Below are 8188 nucleotides of genomic sequence, written 5' to 3' on the forward strand. Positions count from 1 at the left end.
GAAAAAAACAAAAACAAACCACATTTATAATTTCTTTAAGCATCAGGTTTTTTTTTAAAGGTTGCTGATAGGAATACCGATATTTTTGAATTCCCCATTAATGGGGTGCGTGAACTACACCATACAAGGTAAGGCTCTCTCCTTCACACACATAGCTTTCTCACTCACCACCCATTTTTTATGCGCCCACTTTGTGCCAGGCAGACAGATGACTAAATGCATGAAACACGAGCTCTGCCCTTAAAAGGTTTACTTTCAGGTGAAGGATGGATGGGCGAACAAGTAAACCCGGGGCTCAGTTAATGCTGGTGTGCGAAGGTAATGGGTATAAATCACAGAGCAAGAAGAAAGCCTAGTCACGGAGCCACACAGAAAGGCTCTGTTGGCAAGGCAGCTTTCGAACTGGGCTTAGAGAGATGGAAATGTCTGCGCCCAGTGGGAATAGGAGGAAAAGGGCAACGTGCGTTATGCTTCAAGCCGTAATGAAAAGAAGGTCAGATGAAAAACACGCCATTGGCTGCAATACTTAAAGAGGCATTTTAATTTTATTTTTAGACTAACGTAGCTGAAAATTGTAATTTTACATTTCACAATATAAATAAAAACTATGCTAAAAAATAAAAAACTACACCTCCATCCAGAACTAGTCTTTTTTGGAATTGGGAACCTTTACTTGTCATTCCACTAAAACCCACTCAGGCATGGTACTGTGCTCTTTGATAAAATTAAAAAAAAAAATAATTGATTAAAAAAAAAAAAAAAAAGGAACCTATGGCCCTTTTATCTGGCTGGCCCAGTCATGCCAAGCTGCTTGGGTACCAGCGTAGGATCAGTGGGAAATCTTATTTTTGGAGGGCCTGGCATCACAGGCTCGTAGCCTTGTAGCCTCCCATGAGCGGCCTCATTTCAGGAGCCAGTCCCACAGGCATCATCCAGGAAGGGTGGGCCCATCTCGGGCATCATGGGAGGCCTCCCGTGTTGGATTCTGGCCCCAGGAGCCTAGGAGGAAGCAGGATCCTGGCCCCGCAGAGGAGGGATCAGAGAGCGGAGAATGGAGCCAGAGGTGTCCACGTTGCTGAAACGCAGCTGTTGACTTAAGCGTCAGGCTCTGCCGCGGCTCTACCGTCCTCATCTCTCACATTCGGTGTTTTCTACCACCACGGTTTGTCTTTCTCATAAGCACAGAGTCGTGAGACAGATATCACAGTAGTCACAATACAACTTGGGCGTGTCACTCTGAAGTTAGCTCCCCAGTGGGAAGAGGCGATTTTAACGTAAAAGCAGTGTGCCCTTATTATGATCTATTAATACAAAGCATTTATTGAAACAATCCAAGACTTTTGTCAGCCGCTTCCCTCATCCCTGGCACCCGCACACTGCTCCATGCCACCTCATCTGGCAGCCAGTCATGTCATCGGCTCCCCCTCTTTCTCCGTCAGACCCACGTAATAGCCAGGCGTGGTTGCGTAGACCTGTAATCCCACTACATCAGGAGAGGAAAGAGCTTCTGGCTTCAAGGTGGCCTGGGCTACATACACAGACCGTAGCTCAAATGAACAAATAAAACAACGAATGAGGCCCTATTGTGCCAGAGCACACAGATGTAAGGCCCAGAGTTCAGAATCAGACACTAGCACTGGGGGAAAACCTGTGAGGTACAACCTCAGGACGTGTGAGCAAAGAAGCATATTGCCTGCCTTTTATTTACTTCACTTTGAAAAAACAGGGGCTCAGCCTACCCGTGTTGTTTGCAACTTTCATCTTCTTTATCTTCTTCTTCTTTTATTTTTTTATTTTTTATTAATTTATTTGTTTGTTTGTTTTTTGAGATAAGGTTTCTCTGTGTAGCCTTGGCTGTCTTGGACTCACTTTGTAGACCAGGCTGGCCTCGAACTCATAACAATTCGCCTGCCTCTGCCTCCCGAGTGCTGGGATTAAAGTGTGTGCCACCACGTCTGGCCTTTTTCCTTCTTTAATTTAACAACCAACCAAGAACATCTCTTTTGGGCAGTGACTAGATACAATGCAGGTTTATGTTTGTTTTGGTTTTTGGGGTTGTTTTATTCTTTTGAGACTGGGTTTCTCCATGTAGCCCTGGCAGGCCTGAAACTCTTTGTACAGACCAGGCTAGCCCTCCAACTCTATGAGATCCACCTGCCTTTGACTCCCAAGTGTTGGGATTGAAGGTGTGTTTCACCATGCCAGGGTTCCGACATGACTCAGCTTTAAAGTGATGGTGTCATTTGCACACAGCCAAGTTTATTTGATGATTCCGCTATCACAAAGCATCTGGTGTTTCATTCCTTCCTTGTTTGCCCCCTCCCAATATAAACAAAGTTAGTTAATGGTCACCTTCCGTGAGTATTCTAACTTTTGTGTACTTATTTTTATGAGACGAACTTATGCTTATGTGCTTGCAAAGCCCAGGGCTAGGCAGACATATCTCCGTAGACAGAGTGCGTCGGTTTCCCTTGAAAAGGCCCCATCTGTTAACCTGCCCTGCTTGCCTAGTCTGGGGCAAACCCTGGGGCTCCTCCGATGCTAAATGTCACCATATAAATAGTTTTGCTGAGTTTGGTAGCTAAACATTCGTACAATTTAATTAGTTTTCCTAGGTTACTTGGAAAATGAAATGGCTTCTTTGTTTATGGATATTCAGGATTCTTATCTGAATTTTCTCTTCATAAACTTGGCTCGTTTCCAATTAGACTTTTTAAAAAATTGTCTTGCCTCATTGCAGAAATCCACCTTTTCCTATATATATAATACAAATATTTTTTCCAGTCTACCTTAATTTTATTTTATTTTATTTGATATTCAGGTTGTCACACATGCCTGCCAGGCTTGTTTTGTTTTTTGTTCTTGTTTTGTTTTGTTTTGCTTTTTCGTTTTAAATGACATTTGGGCTCCTCTTACATGGAAAAAGACAGTTTTTAGATTGTGGCCTTTTAGTCCATCAAAAAATTTAAGTCTAAGCTCAGAAAAGAATCTAAACTTGATATATTCTGAAGGCCCTGCCCTTGCCCACTGAGTGGGATGTCACCTTCACTGTGAGCTTGCTTCTGGACGGGGCTCTCTTCCAGTTCTGTTCGGTCCACGTTAACGCTGGAGCCTTTAAGAATCTTAAGCATCTAAATCCAGATGCGGTGGGTTTAATTAAGTACTGGCGCTTTTAAAACTGAAGGTCACTGGAGGTCATGGAGTCTCATGTTTGTAGCCTCCGATGAGCTGCCTCATTTCAGGAGCAAGTCCCACAGGCATCATCGGGGAAGTGGAGGGCGCATCACAGTCGTCATGGAAGGGACTCCCATGCTGCATTTGGGCAGGGCTAGGAGGCCCCGGTAGCCTGGGAGGAAGCGGGATCCTGGCCTGTCAGGAGGAACAGAGAGTGGAGCTGGAGGTGTCTTTCCGTGTTGAAATGCAGCTGTTGATTTAGATCCCACATCACCAACTTCCTGATCTCGGCCAAATTACCTCAAAGTGTAACAAGGGATGGGGTGGTTGGAAGGCAAAATGCCTGTGCCAAACAGTGCTGGGCTCAGGGTGAGTGCCTGAGTGAGCTGCGGTTTTTAGAACAGACTTCGCTGTCCCTATGTATTGGAGGTTTGTTTTTTTGTTTTTTTTTTTGTTTTGTTTTGTTTTTTTGTTTTTTTTTTTTGAGACAGGGTTTCTCTGTGTAGCCTTGGCTGTCCTGGACTCACTGTGTAGAACCAGGCTGGTCTAGAACTCACAGAGATCCTTCTGCCTCTGCCTCGCTGAGTAAAGGTGTGTGTCTGTAAAAGTAACTTTTATTCTTCTGCTTCAATTATTGTCTGGGAGGCTTGCTACCTCCTTCTGCTAATCTAGGCCTAGAATGTTTTCAGCCTCTGAGACCTACTGCTTAATAAACTCACCCTTTCTTGTTCTTTCTGGGCTCTGGGCTGGCTGGTTCAACTCAACTGTTCTGGCTCAAACTCTTCTCCCAGATGATTTACTTAATCTGGCTTCTCTCTCATCCGGGAATTGCTCTGCTTGGCCTCAAACTAGCTCAGCAATCTGCTCTAATCTTCTGGCTTCTTCTCATTTTCTGGCTCATTCCATCTTCACCTGAGTTCTCTCTCTCTGCAACCTATTTCTCTATTACTGTCCCTATAAAACTGCCTCCTCTCTGTAAAATTGCCTCTTAAGTAGCTTCCCTTTCCTCTCTCTTTTCGGAGAGTTGGGCATATCCTATTCTGTTGTGGCGCCTGTGCCACCGGTACCGAGTCAAGGGCGAGGGACTGCAGATTTAACACATAATAAGACAGCCGGTCCTTTGTGCTAAGAAAGGAGCAGTGGCGGCGGAGGCCTTTATTCAGTGTCCAAGGAGCCTTTTTATAGGAAGAGAAGCAGGAATGCCACTCCCAGGTGAAATCCCTCAAGAGGTGATTGCGCACAGGAGGAAAAGTCCCGAGGAAGGGAGGGGTGCATTCTCAGAGCAGTAAACATGACTAGCTAACCAACATAAACACAGACACGGAAGCTGCTAGAAACGACATGAAACAGCAAGACAGGCAGGCAGCCCAGCTGGGCCTGGTTCCCCCATTCTGTCAAATCTTTTCTGGTTCTTCTCTGATCTTCACCTTTTCTGCCACTCAATTAGATATCTCTTTCAAACATGGGTGCTTCCTTCTACAAACTAACTTTACCTTCATTGTTTGGGATTAAAGGCCTGCACCACCATGCCTGGACCTAAGCTTTTCTTTACCTGATACTCTATACCAGGCTGGCCTTGAACTCAGATCCGTTTGCCTCTGTCTCCTGGATTAAAGGTGTGTTTATAATCCAACCGGATCACACAGACCTAAAAGATCTTTGGATGTGATCTTTTGCCAGAGCAGCCATGTTCTGAATTAACATTCCTCTATGTGTGCCGACACCACCCAGATCTTCATAAAATTCTTGGGCTTCCTATTCATGTGTGCACAGTTATGTATGTGTCTGGGAAAGCACACGTGTCCCCTGTTACAATTTCACAGAACTAAATTCCCCAAAATGTACATTCATACACTAAAGGATTTTATTTAGGCAGTGCCATGGTGGCAGCCCACAAGGGTTTGCTGGGTGAATGAGTGAACGGCAGGCATGACCCAGAACAGCAACAGTTCTGACTAAGAAATGAAATCAAGTAACAGTGATGGGTTTATTATAAATAAGCCAACAGTAGCGCAGCCAATGGGAAAGCATCATGAAATACTGTCGACAAACTTTGATGAGTGCTGACGACGTCAACAAATCCATATAAAATGAGACAGAATAACTGGGAAAAACAAAGCTGAGGGACTGCAGGCAGACCCGAGTGGAGGTGCTGCTGGTGTCCTGTCGCTGCCACTGCTAGACTGCAGGCGACAGGAACATGGGTGACAGGAGGCTGCCGTCGTGTCTGGAATCAGGAGGCCTGAGCTTCTGTCCCTGCCCTGATCTCTTCCCCCTCAACATACCACAGAGTTCCCAGACAGCGCTGGTCTTCTGTGACCCTATGTCCTGAAAGAAAATGGAAAGCTGGTCCACTGGTTACAAAGTCAGGCTGGACTGTCACTCACCAGTCCTGACAGACAGGCTGGTCAGCAAGTCCTTGTAAGGCAGAGCACCTGGCAACGGGGAAACTACTGAAACACAGCCTCCACTTTCAAGGACCTTACAGGTAAGTGCAAAGGGGGGCAGGGGAGACGAGTGCGCCTATGTTATAAATAAAACCCGAGGCAGAGTGTGGCACGCACAGCGGAAACAGAACAAAATGGTAGTGAGCATCGGAAGGCTGCGGAGAGAGGCTCTGTTCGCTGTAGTGCAAGTTTTGCTGTCTTTAAAAATTCAGAGCCGGGCGGTGGTGGCGCACGCCTTTAATCCCAGCACTTGGGAGGCAGAGGCAGGCGGATCGATGTGAGTTCGAGGCCAGCCTGGTCTACAAAGCGAGTCCAGGACAGCCAAGGCTACACAGAGAGACCCTGTCTCGAAAAACCAAAAATAATAATAATAATAATAATAATAATAAATAAAAATAAAATTTAGTTACGTTGTTGTAAACATGTTTTAGTGCCAGGTGTGGGCTATGAGGCTGATACTCAGATTGTCCACAGCAGCGGACTATTTGCCTCCTGCAGGTTCTGAGAGGGGCTTTTTTTTTTTTTTGCCAGCTGAGATAGTTTAATTCTGAGGATTCTGGAGAGAGAATAAATGCAAGATCCCAGGGAGAAAGTGGGGGGAGAAAGAGGAATGCTGCTGCTGCTGCTACTCCCCCTGCGGCTCCTGGTTGCTGTTGATGCAGTTTGATGAGAAGAAGAAGTTGGAGATGTCCTGAAACGAAGACTGGACTCGCCCCAAGGAACTCAAACCCAATGACCATAGCCAGCTGGAACTAAGTCTAAAGAGGTCTATGTCCCCTGTCCTTTCTAACCTTTCTCTCCTACTTAGAGTTGGGGTGCAGTGTGCCTGGAAGGGAGGTAGAGGCATTAAGGATCCCCAAGTAAATTAGAGTTCAAAAAGTAGCACCTACAGTTCACCAACCTGTCTGCACAGTGGGCGCTCCGGGTGCAGAGGGCACTGGCCGCAGAGCTGAGTGGTCCCACCATGCTGCAGTTTCCGGTCTGAGTGCACTGAATTCCAGAATCCAGCCTCAAGTTAGGTCTTGGGTACTCCGAACCCAGCATGATTCCGTCTCAGTGGTGAGGTGCCCAGACTAGCAAATCCACACCCATTGTAGCCACAAGGTAACTGAACTACATATTGGGAGAACAATTGTAACATCAGTTAGTATTATACAAAAACGTAGTTCGGAATCTCAAAAACAAGAGAGCAGCTTCAGAGTTTGGAGATTTCTCCAAAATGGTTCTAACAAGATTGATCCGGTTATCTGTGCAATGTACCAAAGCACCCCAATATTATGGTATAGCCCAAACTGGCCAATTTTGTTGTAGTTCATAATTCTGAAGAACAGAGGTCTAAAGTGGTTTTAAAGAAAAGTCTCCCAAGTATGAAGTTCATACTTGGACATTTCAAAGTAGGAATTAGCTTTTGAAATGCCGTATGCTAACTATGGTGGTTGAGGTGGAATGGAAAACAGTGATTTTGTGCTTCAGGAAGATGTTTCCCTTGATGTTGGTGAGGGTCCTTCGGTGGCCAGCTGGTAGAGAGTGGGTTTGAAGGGTCTGAGATGGCTCATTCTAGTGCCTGGTGATTTAGCAGGGAAGTCCGGAAGCTGTGACTATCCGCTAGAAAAAGCACAAATGTGTTGCCTCTCCCACATGATAGTCACCAGGTAGTAGCATCTTTTATATAGTAAGTAACTAGGTGTGAGTGAGACAGGCTTATTATTTAGGGGATTATATTTCCTTTGTATCTGGCAGACACAAGTGGATGTGTGGACACTTTCTTTGCCTTTGGTGTCTTGGTATTAGCCCAAAAATAGAGATACATAGAGCGTCACTGTGGAGAAAACAGCTTTAAGCCTGGATCCTGTGTCTTTCTCTCATTGCTTTGCTCCCATGCATCGGAGTGGTTGAATTTCTACGTTCTCCTCTGGACTGGACTCTTCTTGGGATGTTTCTATGGTTGAACCTCTCCAACATGGCACAGGTAAGCAATCTACAGAGGGAAAGGACTGTACTACACACTGGCAGTTTTGACCTCACAATTGAGGCTGTGCAGAGGACAGCCTGTAGGCGCTGAACTTTTCCAAACCTACATTATTTGGGGTTCTTTAATGCCTATACCTCATTTCCAACCCACCTACCCTAGATAGGAGAGAAAAGGGGTTAATGGGAACAGGAGGAGTAGACCTTTTTAGATTCAGTTCCTTGGAGGGGTTCCACTCGGAACCACCCAGAACTTCGTAGCACTCTATGGAGTGTTTCTCTCTAGGATCATCTCAAAGTGGAGCAATGGACAGCTGAACCATAGGAAATTACTTCAGAACAAGAGAACCCTTCATTAACACAGAAAAAAAAAGAAAAGAAAAAAAGCAAGGCTATTAGAAAGGATTCAATGAATTAAAGCTCACTGCCATGCGCCACAAAACTTCCCTCCATTTTTAAATACTTTTGCTAAGTTTGGCTTATAATCCAGGATAACTAGACTTCACCCATCAACTGATGGAAACAGATGCAGAGACCACAGCCAAGCATTAAGCAGAGCTTGGGGAATCCTGTGGAAGAAAGGGAGGAAGGATTGTAGG

General features: G+C 45.4%; 1 long non-coding RNA gene across 1 annotated transcript; it reads right to left on the reverse strand.

Annotated features, from left to right (window-relative positions):
- Positions 1-518: 518 nt before the first annotated feature.
- Positions 519-7661, reverse strand: LOC311578881. The gene is made up of 2 exons (XR_014772992.1): positions 6523-7661; positions 519-3369 (listed from the first exon to the last, which is right to left on the reverse strand). It is a non-coding gene; the product is annotated as an uncharacterized lncRNA (long non-coding RNA).
- Positions 7662-8188: the final 527 nt, after the last annotated feature.

The sequence above is a fragment of the Acomys minous genome (genome assembly GCF_964271855.1).
Source record: "Acomys minous genome assembly, chromosome: 12".
Classification (NCBI taxonomy): Eukaryota; Metazoa; Chordata; class Mammalia; order Rodentia; family Muridae; genus Acomys; species Acomys minous.